The sequence below is a fragment of the Schistocerca nitens genome, chromosome 6 (assembly GCF_023898315.1).
Source record: "Schistocerca nitens isolate TAMUIC-IGC-003100 chromosome 6, iqSchNite1.1, whole genome shotgun sequence".
Lineage (NCBI taxonomy): Eukaryota > Metazoa > Arthropoda > Insecta > Orthoptera > Acrididae > Schistocerca > Schistocerca nitens.
Genome location: NC_064619.1, coordinates 372,384,424 through 372,400,393, shown reverse-complemented (window position 1 = coordinate 372,400,393; position 15,970 = coordinate 372,384,424). Strand labels below are relative to the sequence as shown.

The 15,970-nt window shown below is 45.1% G+C and overlaps 1 protein-coding gene and 1 non-coding gene across 2 annotated transcripts in view; both read left to right on the top strand.

Annotated features, from left to right (window-relative positions):
- LOC126262475 (uncharacterized) overlaps positions 1-15,970 on the top strand; it is a 505,580-nt gene that overhangs the window by 54,662 nt on the left and 434,948 nt on the right. The gene's annotated exons all lie outside the window — the stretch shown is intronic.
- Trnat-ugu (transfer RNA threonine (anticodon UGU)) lies at positions 8,721-8,799 on the top strand. The gene has a single exon. It is a non-coding gene; the product is annotated as a tRNA-Thr (tRNA).

The following is a 15,970-nucleotide window of genomic DNA, read 5'->3' as shown; positions in this document are numbered from 1 at the left end:
CGGTTTACGTTTTTTTTTTTTTTTTTTTTTTTTTTGTCATCAGTCTACTGACTGGTTCGATGCGGCCCGCCACGAATTCCTTTCCTGTGCTAACCTCTTCATCTCAGAGTAGCACTTGCAACCTACGACCTCAATTATTTGCTTGATGTATTCCAATCTCTGTCTTCCTCTACAGTTTTTGCCCTCTATAGCTCCCTCTAGTACCATGGAAGTCATTCCCTCATGTCTTATCAGATGTCCTATCATCCTGTCCCTTCTCCTTATCAGTGTTTTCCACATATTCCTTTCCTCTCCGATTCTGCGTAGAACCTCCTCATTCCTTACCTTATCAGTCCGCCTAATTTTCAACATTCGTCTATAGCACCACATCTCAAATGCTTCGATTCTCTTCTGTTCCGGTTTTCCCACAGTCCATGTTTCATTACCATACAATGCTGTACTCCAGACGTACATCCTCAGAAATTTCTTCCTCAAATTAAGGCCGGTATTTGATATTAGTAGACTTCTCTTGGCCAGAAATGCCTTTTTTGCCATAGCGAGTCTTCTAAATCGACTCCTGTTTCTTCTTCTATCACATCAGACAAATCTTCACCCTCATAGAGGCTTTCAATGTATTCTTTCCACCTATCTGCTCTCTCCTCTGCATTTAACAGTAGAATTCCCGTTGCACTCTTAATGTTACCACCGTTGCTTTTAATATCACCAAAGGTTGTTTTGACTTTCCTGTATGCTGAGTCTGTCTTTCCGACAGTCATATCTTTTTCGATGTCTTCACATTTTTCCTGCAGCCATTTCGTCTTAACATCCCTGCACTTCCTATTTATTTCATTCCTCAGCGACTTGTATTTCTGTATTCCTGATTTTCCCGGAACATGTTTGTAGTTCCTCCTTTCATCAATCAACTGAAATATTTCTTCTGTTACCCATGGTTTCTTCGCAGCTACCTTCTTTGTACCTATGTTTTCCTTCCCAACTTCTGTGATGGCCCTTTTTAGAGATGTCCATTCCTCTTCAACTGTACTGCCTACTGCACTATTCCTTATTGCTGTATCTATAGCGTTAGAGAACTTCAAACGTATCTCGTCATTCCTCAGTACTTCCGTATCCCACTTCTTTGCGTATTGATTCTTCCTGACTAATGTCTTGAACTTCAGCCTACTCTTCATCACTACTATATTGTGATCTGAGTCTACACTCCTGGAAATGGAAAAAAGAACACATTGACACCGGTGTGTCAGACCCACCATACTTGCTCCGGACACTGCGAGAGGGCTGTACAAGCAATGATCACACGCACGGCACAGCGGACACACCAGGAACCGCGGTGTTGACCGTCGAATGGCGCTAGCTGCGCAGCATTTGTGCACCGCCGTCAGTGTCAGCCAGTTTGCCGTGGCATACGGAGCTCCATCGCAGTCTTTAACACTGGTAGCATGCCGCGACAGCGTGGACGTGAACCGTATGTGCAGTTGACGGACTTTGAGCGAGGGCGTATAGTGGGCATGCGGGAGGCCGGGTGGACGTACCGCCGAATTGCTCAACACGTGGGGCGTGAGGTCTCCACAGTACATCGATGTTGTCGCCAGTGGTCGGCGGAAGGTGCACGTGCCCGTCGACCTGGGACCGGACCGCAGCGACGCACGGATGCACGCCAAGACCGTAGGATCCTACGCAGTGCCGTAGGGGACCGCACCGCCACTTCCCAGCAAATTAGGGACACTGTTACTCCTGGGGTATCGGCGAGGACCATTCGCAACCGTCTCCATGAAGCTGGGCTACGGTCCCGCACACCGTTAGGCCGTCTTCCGCTCACGCCCCAGCATCGTGCAGCCCGCCTCCAGTGGTGTCGCGACAGGCGTGAATGGAGGGACGAATGGAGACGTGTCGTCTTCAGCGATGAGAGTCGCTTCTGCCTAGGTGCCAATGATGGCCGTATGCGTGTTTGGCGCCGTGCAGGTGAGCGCCACAATCAGGACTGCATACGACCGAGGCACACAGGGCCAACACCCGGCACCATGGTGTGGGGAGCGATCTCCTACACTGGCCGTACACCACTGGTGATCGTCGAGGGGACACTGAATAGTGCACGGTACATCCAAACCGTCATCGAACCCATCGTTCTACCATTCCTAGACCGGCAAGGTAACTTGCTGTTCCAACAGGACAATGCACGTCCGCATGTATCCCGTGCCACCCAACGTGCTCTAGAAGGTGTAAGTCAACTACCCTGGCCAGCAAGATCTCCGGATCTGTCCCTCTTGCTGTTCCAACAGGACAATGCACGTCCGCATGTATCCCGTGCCACCCAACGTGCTCTAGAAGGTGTAAGTCAACTACCCTGGCCAGCAAGATCTCCGGATCTGTCCCCCATTGAGCATGTTTGGGACTGGATAAAGCGTCGTCTCACGCGGTCTGCACGTCCAGCACGAACGCTGGTCCAACTGAAGCGCCAGGTGGAAATGGCATGGCAAGCCGTTCCACAGGACTACATCCAGCATCTCTACGATCGTCTCCATGGGAGAATAGCAGCCTGCATTGCTGCGAAAGGTGGATATACACTGTACTAGTGCCGACATTGTGCATGCTCTGTTGCCTATGTCTATGTGCCTGTGGTTCTGTCAGTGTGATCATGTGATGTATCTGACCCCAGGAATGTGTCAATAAAGTTTCCCCTTCCTGGGACAATGAATTCACGGTGTTCTTATTTCAATTTCCAGGAGTGTATTTCTGCTCCTGGTTACGCCTTACAATCCAGTATCTGATTTCGGAATCTCTGTCTGAACATGATGTAATCTAATTGAAATCTTCCCGTATCTCCCGGCCTTTTCCAAGTATACCTCCTCCTCTTGTGATTCTTGAACAGGGTATTCGCTATTACTAGCTGAAACTTGTTACAGAACTCAATTAGTCTTTCTCCTCTTTCATTCCTTGTCCCAAGCCCATATTCTCCTCTAACCTTTTCTTCTACTCCTTTACGTTAGGACGTTCAAACTGCACTATTGGCCGCAGGCGTGATGGAAACCGTAAGATTTGATTTAGCGACGAGGCTTAATTTCGTTTGAATTGGTTCATTAATGAGCAAAATTGGTTCATTTGGAAAGCTAAGAACCCGCATTTCGCGATCAAGAAGTTTGTTCACCCTAAACGGGTGACTGTGGTGTGCAATGTCCAGTCACGGAATAATCGGTGTGATATTCCTTGATGGCACGGTGACTACCGAAAGGTACGTGAAGGTTTTGGAAGATGATTTCATTTACATTTTCCAAAGTAACTCCGATTTCAACAACATGTGGTTCATGCAAGACGGAGCTCCCCTCGAAGCAGTGGAGTTTGATGTCCTGAGGGTGGCGGGTGGGGGGTGGGGGGTGGGGGGGGGGGCACTTCGCGGACCGCTTTCTGGCTCTGGGGCACCTAGAGGCCACTTGTATGGGCCTCGATTGGCCGTCATATTCTCCAGGTCTGAACACATGCGACTCCTTTTTGTGTGACTATACTAAACATAAGGCAATAGCCCCAAAACCATTGCTGAGCTGTAAAAAGCCATTCAGGAGGTCATCGACAAAAACGATGTTCCGAACTTCAGCGGGTCATGCAGAATTTCGCTATTCCTCTGCGCCCCATCATCGCCAGTGATTGCAGGCATATCGAAGATGTCACAGCATAAATCTAATATCTGTAGTGCCGTTTACATGTTGAATGAAGTGTGTGCATACTTTAGTTTGTAACAAATTTACGTTTTATTATATAGTTCAATAATTGTTACCCTGCAGATGTAGATGAATATCGTGTCGGATATCCTTTTGCCCGGCGTAGTGCAGCAACTCGAAGTGACATGGGCTCGAAAAGTCGTTGGACAACCCCTGCAGTAATATTGAGCCATGCTGCCTCTACAGCTGTCCATAACTGCGGAAATGTTGGAGGTGTAGAATTTTGTGCAAGGGCTGATTTCCCCATTATGCCCGATAAATGTTTGAAGAGAGTCACGTCAGGCGATTTCGGTGGCCAAATCATGCGCTCGAATTGTCCAGAATGTTCTCCTCACTAATCGCGAACAATTGTGGCCCGGTGACATGGGGACATAAAAATTCGATAGTCGTTTGGGAAAAAGTAGCCTAACATAACCATTTCCAGTCAACCATCGGCTCAGTTCGACCAGAGGAACCAGTCCACTCCATATAAATACAGCCCACGCCATTACAGAGCCCCATCAGCTTGTAGAGTGCCTTGTCGACAACTTGCACCCATAGGTTCGTGGCGTCTGTGCCACACCCGAACTCTACCATCAGCTATTACCAAGTGAAATCGGGACTCATCTGACCAGGCCAGTATTTTCCAGTCCTCTAGGGTGCAACCGACATCGTCACGAGCCCGGGAGTGGCGCTGCAGGCGATGTCTTGATGCTAGGAAAGTCACTCGCGCCAGTCGTCTGCTGCCATAGCCCATTAACGCCGAATTTCACTGTACGGATACGTTCGGCGTACGTCCCACACTGATTTCTTGGGTTATTTCATGCAGTGTTGCTTGGTTGCTAATGCTGGCAACTCTACGCAAACGCCGCTGCCCTCGATCGTTAAGTGAAAGCCATCGGCCACCGCGTTGACCGTGGTGAGAGGTAATGCCTGAAATCTGGTATACTCGGCACACTCTTGACACTATCGATCGCGAAACATTGATTTCCCTAACGATCTCCCAAATGGAATCTCCGAAGCATTTAGCTCCGACTATCATTCGGCTTTCGGAGTCTGTTAATTTCTGTCATAATCATGTCGGAAACCTTTTCACATGCGTCACCTGAGCACAAATGACAGTTCCGCCAATGCACTGTCCTTTTATACCTTGTGTACGCTATACTGCCCCATACGTATGCGTGTATGTCGATAACCAATAACTTCTGTTACCTCAGTGTATAAGCGGAGCAGAGGAATTACTCTAGCGGCGATACGAGCGGCAAATGGGCAAATCCACTGGCGTAAACGACTTTGACGACGGGTAGGTTGTTACCGTACTGCGCTTGTCATCCAGCGAAGCTGGTCAGCTGTTCGCGCACTGCTGCCGCGAGCATCTATGGAAAATAGTTGAAGGGCGGTGAAAACACGAGTAGGTATCAAAGCGTTGGACCTGCACGCCTCTTCACAGAACGCAGAGTTCGGAAACTTCTGTGCTGTCAAAAGCAGTACAGGCGGCGATCTGTGGCACATTTGACGACAGAGTAGGTTTGCTGCTGCAGGCACATGTGGTTCGGAGTGCACCATTTTACGTATATTGCTGAACGTGGCTCTTCGCAGCAGATGATCCATATGCGTTACCATGTTTACCCGATAAGGTCTTCAATTCTCACGGTGGATGAAACATGTTTCTCTTTCCAAAAAGTGGATGGTTGTGTCCGGAAACGCAGTCATACAGGCGAACTATTACTTGAAACCTGCACTACGCCATGGACATAGAACGGTGGGGGCAGTACTTTGCTACGAACATCATTCACCTGAGCGTCCATGAGATTTGTGGTAGTAATCGAAGGGACCATAAAACTTGTGGACTACGTGAACTTTATTGCGGACCGCCTGCTTGATGTCTTCACCGATGGTGATACCACCTTCCAGCAGGAGAACTGTCCATTTGACGAGGTCATAACAGTGCTACAGTGGTTTGAGGAGCACGACATTGAACTCACCCTAACGTCCTGAACCCGATGCTACACTTCTTGGACGGTATCTGGCACCATTTCCGCTCCTAGTTTCTACGTGACTGTAATTTACGTGAGTTGTGTGACCTGAACGTAGACATATGATCCCACATGCATCCGGGAACCTATCGTGGACTTGCCGATCGATACCGTGCAGAATCGCTACTTTATTGCGTTCCAAGGCGCGGCAGTATCCTGTTAAGCAAGTGCTCATAATGTTTTGTTCCATCAGTGTATCTTAATGAAACACAAGCTTACAGTAGATATATACACTATCACTAAACGCCTAGACGGTCATCTAGTCCCAGTTGCAGGCTTCAAGGGGAAACAAAAATTTTTCGTATTTTGTATAATTATTGGGCGAATTAAAATTTAAAATGTTATCGTAATCTACGCATTGAAAGGTATAATCTTACGTTAAAGGAGTAACACAATAAAACAAACATTAGTTAGAAACTCTGTATTTGCCTCGAGGCAACGTAATTCAAGGCGAGCAGATTACCCAGACCATATTTATCCAGTATATTACTGAAACTGTTTCAGATTCATAGTAAATAAGAAAGAACCTTATCACCGTTGACTATGCCCTTATTGATGGCCACAGCGTCCAAAGTAAGACTGGTGCCGAAGTCAAGGGGTACCAAAAGGAAATTTCTTCGTATCGTACTCACAGTCTACAGTAAATAAATCTGCCAACGTGAAATATCTTAAAGTACGCGGCTGTTGGTGAACTTTATTGACACTGAAAATTACTTACCAGCCGGTATCCCCTGGCCATGATGGACCAAGAGAGGTCGAAATATACTCGGTTGATACAAAATATTTTCCTTCCTTATGTAACCACCTGTGTCGGATTAACCATCAATCATTAGAACATTTCTCTACATAATTCTCCGTGAAGCTACACAGGATTGTCCCTGTACAGACGTGGCTACGTCTCAGTACAACGAATGCATGTCCGAAAAATTTACCAATCGGAAATTACTCTTTGTAGCCTCTACTAAATCTGGCAGATGGAATATTCTTGCACCAGTATATAGCTTAAAGTATTATTTAAACGTTCCTAAATCGGTGTTATGCAGTGTCGTTTTCTTTTCGCTAGAGGATCCAAACTTCATGCCTGCGAACTGATACGAGCACGAGTGATTAGTTTCCTTTGGACCAAAAAACAAATTGTATCCTGAGCATAATATTCCTCTTATTGTCACTTACTTGTATTTGAAAACGTGTCTGGCGGAGGAACGATGCGTGGCTACACACGGTGGCTACACACAGATGCATTATGGCCCTTAATAACTGAGCAGTTGAAAAGTAAAATTAATCAAACGTACGAGAATTGGGGCTTATGACTAAGAGTACCGTTGAACTAAACAAACGGATTATGATTTTGAGTTTTCTTTACTCTAATGCTCTTGGTATTCCACAAAATGGTTTAAACCGTAATAATTTGACAAAGTTTGACATAAAGCTCTCTGAAACATCGTGAAAGTGTACCACTAATTCTAGAGCCGTGTTCGGCTTGGCCAATGTATGATAATGTGTAATACAACCAAGTCCTCCTGTAATATTTCGAAACTATCAGAAGTTCTGTTTCACATTTCACACGTGCATACAGGGTAATCACAATCAGTCTGAGAAACTTGTAACCGCGTTGCAGTGTAGGTTGTGCAGAGAAATAGCTGTTAAGGAAAAATTCGACACGTTGTGCCGTTTCCGAGTTAATTAGCACTAAAGTTAGTCAACCAGACCGTTGCTAGCGATAATTCAAGCGGCCAGCCAGATACAATTAGTGCCAGTTGTTGTCATAGCGTACACGGCAGAGCACTAGATGCTCAGCTTTAGCTCGGGTTCGATCCTTACTACTGCCCCACGTTCAATTTTTGAATCGCTCTGTTGTTCAGCTTTAGGAAACGAAACGAAGAACACGTTTGCCGAGACAGTCTGAGGCGGGCCACTTGAAGTAGCGCGGGCAACGGTATGATTGGCTAACTTCAGTGCTAATTAACTCGGAAACGGCGCAACATATCGAATATTTTCCTTAATAATTATTTCTCAGCGTAGCCAACCCTGCAATGCCCTTACAAGCTTTTCAGACTGTTTCTCAGCATCCTGTGTATCCGAAGCGCTTTCTATTTGCAAAATATGGAAAGGAAGGACGATGGGGTTTAACGTCCAGTTGAAATTTTTTTTTTCATGATTCAAATGGCTCTGAGCACTATGGGACTTAAGATCTGAGATCATCAGTTCCCTAGACTTAGAACTACTTAAACCTAACTAACCTAAGGACATCACACACATCCATGCCCGAGGCAGGATTCGAACCTGCGACCGTAGAGGTCGCGCGGTTCCAGACTGAAGCGCCTAGAACCGCTCGGCCACACCGGCCGGCTAGCGTCCAGTCGACATCGAGGTCATTGAGACAGAGCGCAAGCTCGGTATTTGTCAGGGATGGGGAAAGAAATCGGTCGTCCCCTTCCAAAGAAATCATCCCGTATTGTGCCTGGAGCGATTTAGGGAAATCACGGAAAACCTAAATCAGGATGGCTGGACGCGGATTTGAACCGTCGTCCTCTCTAAAACAGTCTTGACCTCAATAAAAAATTTATTTACGCTAGTTTTATGACTCCACGGACGTCTACTGCAGGTGACATTCGTGGAGGCATACTATCTGCTCCGTTCACCACCACCGTCTGCCATCATAATATAAATGTATATATGAAGACAGTAACTATTCTCGAAAGATCAGAATACTGTTGATGACCGTGCAGCTTTTCCCTGGAATAAATGATAACTGAAACTCTAAGCTGCCGACAGGTGTTGTTGATATACCTCGATGTGGGCAGCTGAAAATGTGTGCCCCGACCGGGACTCGAACCCGGGATCTCCTGCTTACATGGCAGACGCTCTATCCATCTGAGCCACCGAGGACACAGACGAATAGTGCGACTGCAGGGACTTATCCCTTGCACGCTTCCCGTGAGACTCACATTCCCAACTGTCCACAATTCTACATATGTAATGTACCTTATAGACATTTGCCCATCCTCGGTGGCTCAGATGGATAGAGCGTCTGCCATGTAAGCAGGAGATCCCGGGTTCGAGTCCCGGTCGGGGCACACATTTTCAGCTGCCCACATCGAGGTATATCAACAACACCTATCGGCAGCTGAGGGTTTCAGTTAGTTATCATTTATTCCAGGGAAAAGCTGCACGGTCATCAACAGTATTCTGTTCTTTCGAGAATAGTTACAGTCTTCATACATATAATTAAAGGTTACCCAGCCATTGACTTTCGTCTGTGCGAATGCGCACAGGTTGCCCAAACTCTTACGGGAATCGCCAAAGCGTGCGCGAGTAATGAGTGGATGGGCAAATGTCTATAAGGTACATTACATATGTAGAATTGTGGACAGTTGGGAATGTGAGTCTCACGGGAAGCGTGCAAGGGATAAGTCCCTGCAGTCGCGCTATTTATCTGTGTCCTCGGTGGCTCAGATGGATAGAGCGTCTGCCATGTAAGCAGGAGATCTCGGGTTCGAGTCCCGGTCGGGGCACACATTTTCAGCTACCCACATCGAGGTATATCAACAACACCTGTCGGCAGCTGAGGGTTTCAGTTAGTTATCATTTATAATATAAATGATCTGAAGACGATCACATTCTGACCGAAACCGGTAACCAATGTAAACAAATGCCTAAGCCTTGAAGTGCAGAAGAAGAAGTTGTCATATGATAGCCACTCCTGAGCCCGATTTTTGGGGTAATGAGTCTTAGGATTGGTCTGATACGGCCCGCCACGAATTCTTCTCCTGTGCCAGCCCCTTCATCTCAGAACAGCACCGGCACCCAACATCCACGTTTATTTGTTGCATATATCCCAATCTGTGACTTCTTCGACAGTTTTAACCCTCTACAGCTACCTAAAGTACCTTATAGGTCATTCCTTGATCCCTTAACACATGTTGCGTCGCGTTTCATTACAGGCAGAACTAAATAACTACGCAGTCACTAGTGGCGGAAAAATGTCAGAGATTTAATTCAGATTGTGGGTGCACAGAAGTAAATGAAGAAATCATGATATACAAATATTTACGTATGTACTCTAGTATTAAGACATGTATTCATTGCCGGCCGCTGTGGCCGAGCGGTTCTAGGCGCTTCAGTCCGGAACCGTTCGACCTCTACGGTCGCAGGTTCGAATCCTGCCTCGGGCGTGGATGTGTGTGATTTCCTTAAGTTAGTTAGGTTTAAGTAGTTCTCCAGATGTTAAGTCCCATAGTGCTTAGAGCCATTTGCACCATTTTGAACATGTATTCATTACATTTGCTAGTCCGCAGCTCGTAGTCGTGCGGTAGCGTTCTCGCTTCCCGCGCCCGGGTTCCCGGGTTCGATTCCCGGCGGGGTCAGGGATTTTCTCTGCCTCGTGATGACTGGGTGTTGTGTGACGTCCTTAGGTTAGTTAGGTTTAAGTAGTTCTAAGTTCTAGGGGACTGATGACCATAGATGTTAAGTCCCATAGTGCTCAGAGCCATTTGAACATTTGCTAATGACTAAAAATCTGTGTAAACTGAGCAAATTTCACAAGCACCACATGAAAGCCAAGGCAAATACTCTTTCTATAATTAAAATTGCAAAATATGGAAAATTTATAATCATTGTCAACAGAAATATTTGAGCTATGGCAAACTACTGCACCCACTGGTGCATTTTATATTTTAAGCGTCTTTAGCTTAGATTTTTGCTTGTGAAATAACGATTGTGAGCTATATTCCCGGGGGAATAGCTTCTTGCTATGAAGAGAAGACCATGGTGCGTTGTGTACTGGTCAGTGTGCGGTCGCGGAACTCGAGAATCTTGGTGGCACAGAGGCCGCACAGTGTTCCCCGATTTGAAAGTATTTCTAATGTAAGTCATGGTCCTTGGATTTGTCATTTCGACTTAAGAGACTTAAAAAATGCAAATGAAAAAGTCTTGGGGCATGTGGCACAAAGTTCAAACGTAGACTTAATGTTTTCCGATCGAGCGGGCTATCGCACTGTCTTCATATATACATTTATATTATGATGGCAGACGGTGGTGGTGAACGGAGCAGATAGTATGCCTCCACGAATGTCACCTGCAGTAGACGTCCGTGGAGTCATAAAACTAGCGTAAATAAATTTTTTATTGAGGTCAAGACTGTTTTAATCCATTTTTAGACCCTTGTGCCTGTTCCGTTTTAACTTTTCACTGCCGCTTCGTTCTGGGTCTTCCTACGTCCTTCCTTCTTCTTGACTTGTACGGCATGGCCAGATGTGGTATTCTCGCTGCACTCATTCTTTGTATGTGATATTTTATTTTGTTCAGTCTTTGCATCAATATTATAAACATGTAGTTCACTCCTAATATGTTTAATTCTTATACGGTCTTCTCTGGTAGCAGCTCTCACTTTGCTAAGATATCTCGTTTCTGCTGCTTGTATATATATACGCTATAAATAGCGTTTTTAGGGATCCATGACACACATAGCAACACTTGCGCAGCCATGGTTTTATGAAATTTTAAACTTTTTCTCCTGTACTTTGTTCAGGAATTTTTTGTTATCATTCCATTTACTCGTTACTATTTGTTAATATTACTTCCTGTGTCCTTCTCCACGTCTTACATTGCATCTTAAGAAAGTAAAGTTGTAGACCTGCTCAAGTGGTGTATCATCTATTATTATTTTTGAGCGTATGCTCTATTCCCCACGATAAGCCATGATTTTAGTTTACTTTGTTGATATTGGAAGGTTTAATTCTCTTTTCCCCAACTGATGTAATGTGTAGACTACTTTTTGTATCTAATCTTAATCTTCTTTCAAAATGGCAACAACATCTGCGTGCATAAAGATGTAAAATATATATTTCTATTAATGTGTGTACCCAGATTTACTTCCTGTCCCCAGCTTTTAATCAAATGATTTGTATATTCATTACATAAAGTTGGTGGGAGGTTACAGCCTTGTTTGAGTCCCTTGTTGGTAGTGATTTCTTCAGTTTTATTATTACTAACGTTTATTATCATTTATGTGCCTATGATTAAACTTTTAATAGCTTCAATAAGATGTCTAGGATATCCAGCTTTAACCATTACGTCCCACAGTTTCCTTCTGTTGAGATTGCAAAAGCTTCTTCGTAACCAACAAAAGCTACATACGTTCTTAAAATGATTTATCGTCGTTCCTCTGAAATTCTTTTTGCGGTATACATTGTATCCCTGTATGAACAGTCTCTCCGGAATCCAAATTGTTTTTCTAATAGGAGAGTCTCTCTTAGGATCCTTAAACGGCGGTTGATCATTTTTTCCAATATTTTATAGGGTGAGTTTAGGAGGCCTACTCCTTTATAATTTCCACAATTGTTTCTTTGACCCTTTTTAAAAATTAATATCACTTCTGATATATTCCAGGAGTTTGGGATGTGGCACCAGTGAAATATTCATAAATAAATGTAACTATCCAAAATCACAAAAGGGCCAGCATATTTTAAAAGTTCCACATTAATACCATCTGGTCCATATGCTTTCCTGTTTCTCATACCCTTTAACACTACTCTCAGTTCTTCTATTGTGATTAAATGCACGATATAATAATATGATGTGATTCCCTCCCCCTTCTTCAAGTCTGGATCGTCTATTTACCACAATTTTTCATAAAATTCTTTCCACTGATTTTCGCTAATTACATTTTACTTCTGCAGTATCTTTATACGTTCTGTTTAACTGCTTCATTAATTTAGAGACAGAATTAAAATGGCGTATCCACGGTTTTCGTAGTACTTAATATTCTTAGGACTGCTTTGTAGAGGAACTGCAGTAGTGGTGATACACATGCCATTATCGCCGCGGCACTTCTGGCGGCCGTTGCAGCACTGTGGCTGCCGCCAACTCCAGAATCCCCGCCTCTCTCGTGCTACAAGAGCGGGCGCGCTTCACTGTCATTGCTTAAGGCGTCCTCTCATGGCACGTGAAAGCGCTCTTGAACGAGCAGCTAGTGACATCACAGCGTCGAATTCCACGCTCCACTACAGTGCAAAGTGATGAGGAAGAATCTGGTATTTCAGATTTTTGCATCGCGTAGAGGAACGGGGCCGATCAGAAGCAGCGTCGGTTTTATATCACAAACGGAACTTAGGAGACGCCATATTGCATTAAGGGATACCGAGTTGAACTGTGTTTAGTGGTTTTTAGGCTATAGTGTCCCTGATATGAATATAAGCTATTTCGGCGCACCAGCACACTAAAATCTCTTGAAAACGCATCGCAGGTACGATTTGTTGCAGTAAAATGACAGGAATCTACATACCGGTAGTTGCAGGCTTCCTTTGTTTGATGCTTATGAAAGTTTATATAAAATAAATGTACCTACCTATAGGTTTTATGACCTGAATCGTGTTTGTATCTTGCTGGTAAGTATCTTTTTTAGCGATGGTGAGTAGATTCAACTGCAGGGCCGTGCAGTACCAGAAGGCGCTCCCAGGGTTTCACTGCACTCTGACAGAGCTCGGCTATTTGAGAAAGCCACTTCCTGCCAGAGTTATATACCTTAACATCTGTCAAAATGTGACGCTTTGGTATCGTATTATTTAAAAACAGGTTATCAAAATATAAAACATCGAGGAAAGTAAGCAATACTAACGTCTCGTTCCTCTCCTTTGGCTTTTTCCCCGTTTCTCCACGAGGTCGGCATTACTGTGTGTTAGTGACAGGCGGCGGCCGAATGACCTCCCTAATGCCCACCTCTTTTCTCCCTCCCAGCCCCACCGGGGGACACAATCTGTGTAAACCATCTGTCTGTGAGTACGGCAAATCTCTTCTACGGGTGTGAGAACGTTTCATAGATATTTACGTAGCGGGTATATGCACCGGAACGCGGGTAACAGCCCGGTATTTACCTAGTTGCACATGAAAAACCGCGCAAAAACTACACCCAGGCTGTCTGGCTCACCAGCCCATTCGTTAATCCGCGATGGGACAGGCTTGCCTCCTGCAGTCACGGAAGCGCCGCGCTAACGCACTCGGCTATCTGTGCGGGTCTGAGCAAGACTAAAATGACGACTGTAACATCACGAGTCATAAAACAAGTTACAATTGTAGCGAATACGACTGCAGTGTTGTCTGTGGAGAGACAGTGAGCTTGTAGTACCGGAAATACGAACGTTAAACAGTGTATACCGGAACCGTCAACTCCGAAACGACTTCTGCTGTACTTTGAACAGGACGCCCTACACGCGCAGACCCTGCAGGGAGCGCACCAGCAAGAATTCGAGAAATATGTCAATCTCAATGCTATGGAGCAGCCCGACTAATAACGGTAAAGGAGGTAGACTACTGGGCTGAAATTTTCAGGGGACAGCATTCACCTCTTAAACCTCGCGCAACCTTGCTGCTAAATCAACCCAGTAATCTTCAGTAGAATTTTGTCAATCTGAAGTATGTTTCACTACACAGAAAGCCGATTTATTCGATACCTCACTTTACATAAAGCAGAACCCATAAAACGTTTTACTTCCTGTCACAGGTGGATTTTGAGCTCTTGAAACTGAGGATAACCATTAGGTAAATTTATTGCTGTTGTATTCAGCAACTGCTCTTGGTGTCAAACATGAAAATGTGACGGGATGAAAACCCCCTAACACCGAAAATAGTAGCTATTATGAGGCAGCCTGCCTGAACACAGCAACTGTACAGGCATCAGCTACACAGCTCATCAATTATTGACATTGATTTATTTAATCAGACTTTAAAAATGTTTAATTCATGTTGAAGATGGTGAGTAGGTATGGCTCAGTGTTCATTTGCACTGATCTGTCTTGAACTCCCGTCTACTACTCAATCCAGTGAGTGATAACTGCAATCACCTTTATTAGGTCTCGTTTAATCTGCTTGGTTGCTGCTCTACACGCGTTCCCGATACTGTCTTGAGCTATTACTGATATGTACTGATATTACCTGAGCTCAATGGAGCTTACATCCGAGATCGGCGGGTGGATGTAACGTGGAACAGTTTTCTATGGCGTTAGGTGACGTCAGACAGGCGTATAAAATAGTTGTTACCTTGTGTGTCCTCTGTTGAAGGCTGCCTTAATTCAGTTGCACATGAGTACTGGGCCGTTCTGCGCTCTTAAATATATGGCTTTGATACGTATCTCTCGGGATATACAGCAATTCCTAACCGGGCACTTTTAAATTAAACACATTTAATAATGAACTGGTATAAAATTCCGACTTAAGCCTCAATTATGCATTGAAGTGAATTCAGCGGCGACAGGTGAAAATTTGAGCCAGATCCTGACTCTAACCCGGATTTCCCGCTTTACGTGAACTATCACCTTAAGCGCTTCGGCTATCCGGGCACGCTCTCTCTCCGACCCAGTTTCCCACCTTACCGCTCACTACTTACGTAGCGCCACCTGTCCACCGTACTCATTGCTCGTCGCATCTGACGACTTCCCATAGGACTCCTAAAGAACAGACATTACACTTATATAAATTCATTCTGTTCAAGGGCCTAGATCTTTTCAGTGAGGACGCACTCTCTCTCTCCTGAACTCTTAAGGGAATCCAGCGTGATGCTGCGAGCAATGAGTGTGGTCGACAGTAGGCGCTACGTAAGTAGTGTTTATGCAACTGGTTAGGAATCTGAGTTGGACGGAAAGCGTGCTTGGTCGAAAGAAGCGGTTAAGGTGATCGCATCAAGCGGAAAATATGGGTTCGAGTCCCAGTCATGCACAAATTTTCACTTGTCGCCATTGAATTCACTTCAGTGCCCAATTGCGGGCGATGTCGGAATTTATTTCATTTAATCATGTATATGTATGACCAGAGGATCAAGAACGGTGTTTGTTCTTTCGGATATGTCCGAAACAAGAGACACCATACATACACAAATCAAAAAAAGTTTTGCATCACCCCGGTTCCGAGAACTCCTGAAGACAGACGTTGACTGTAGATATTGTATCACAGACACAGTCCCTTTGACTGTTCAGAGATGTCACTAAACCCGCCCAAAAATGAAAACAACCGCGCATGAGTAGCGTCTATTAGACGGAGGGGACCCGACAGCTGATCAGTTCCAGTCGTTCCAAAAGGAATGAGGTACACGGTTCGTGTTGTCTGTAGTTCAACCATGCCTAGACGGTCAATACTGCGGTTCGATCGCGTCCGCATTGTCACTTTGTGCAATAAAGGGTTCTCAACAAGGGATATTGCTCGGACATGGAGGAGATACAGAGAGACACTAACTGTCGATGACATGCCTCGCTCAGG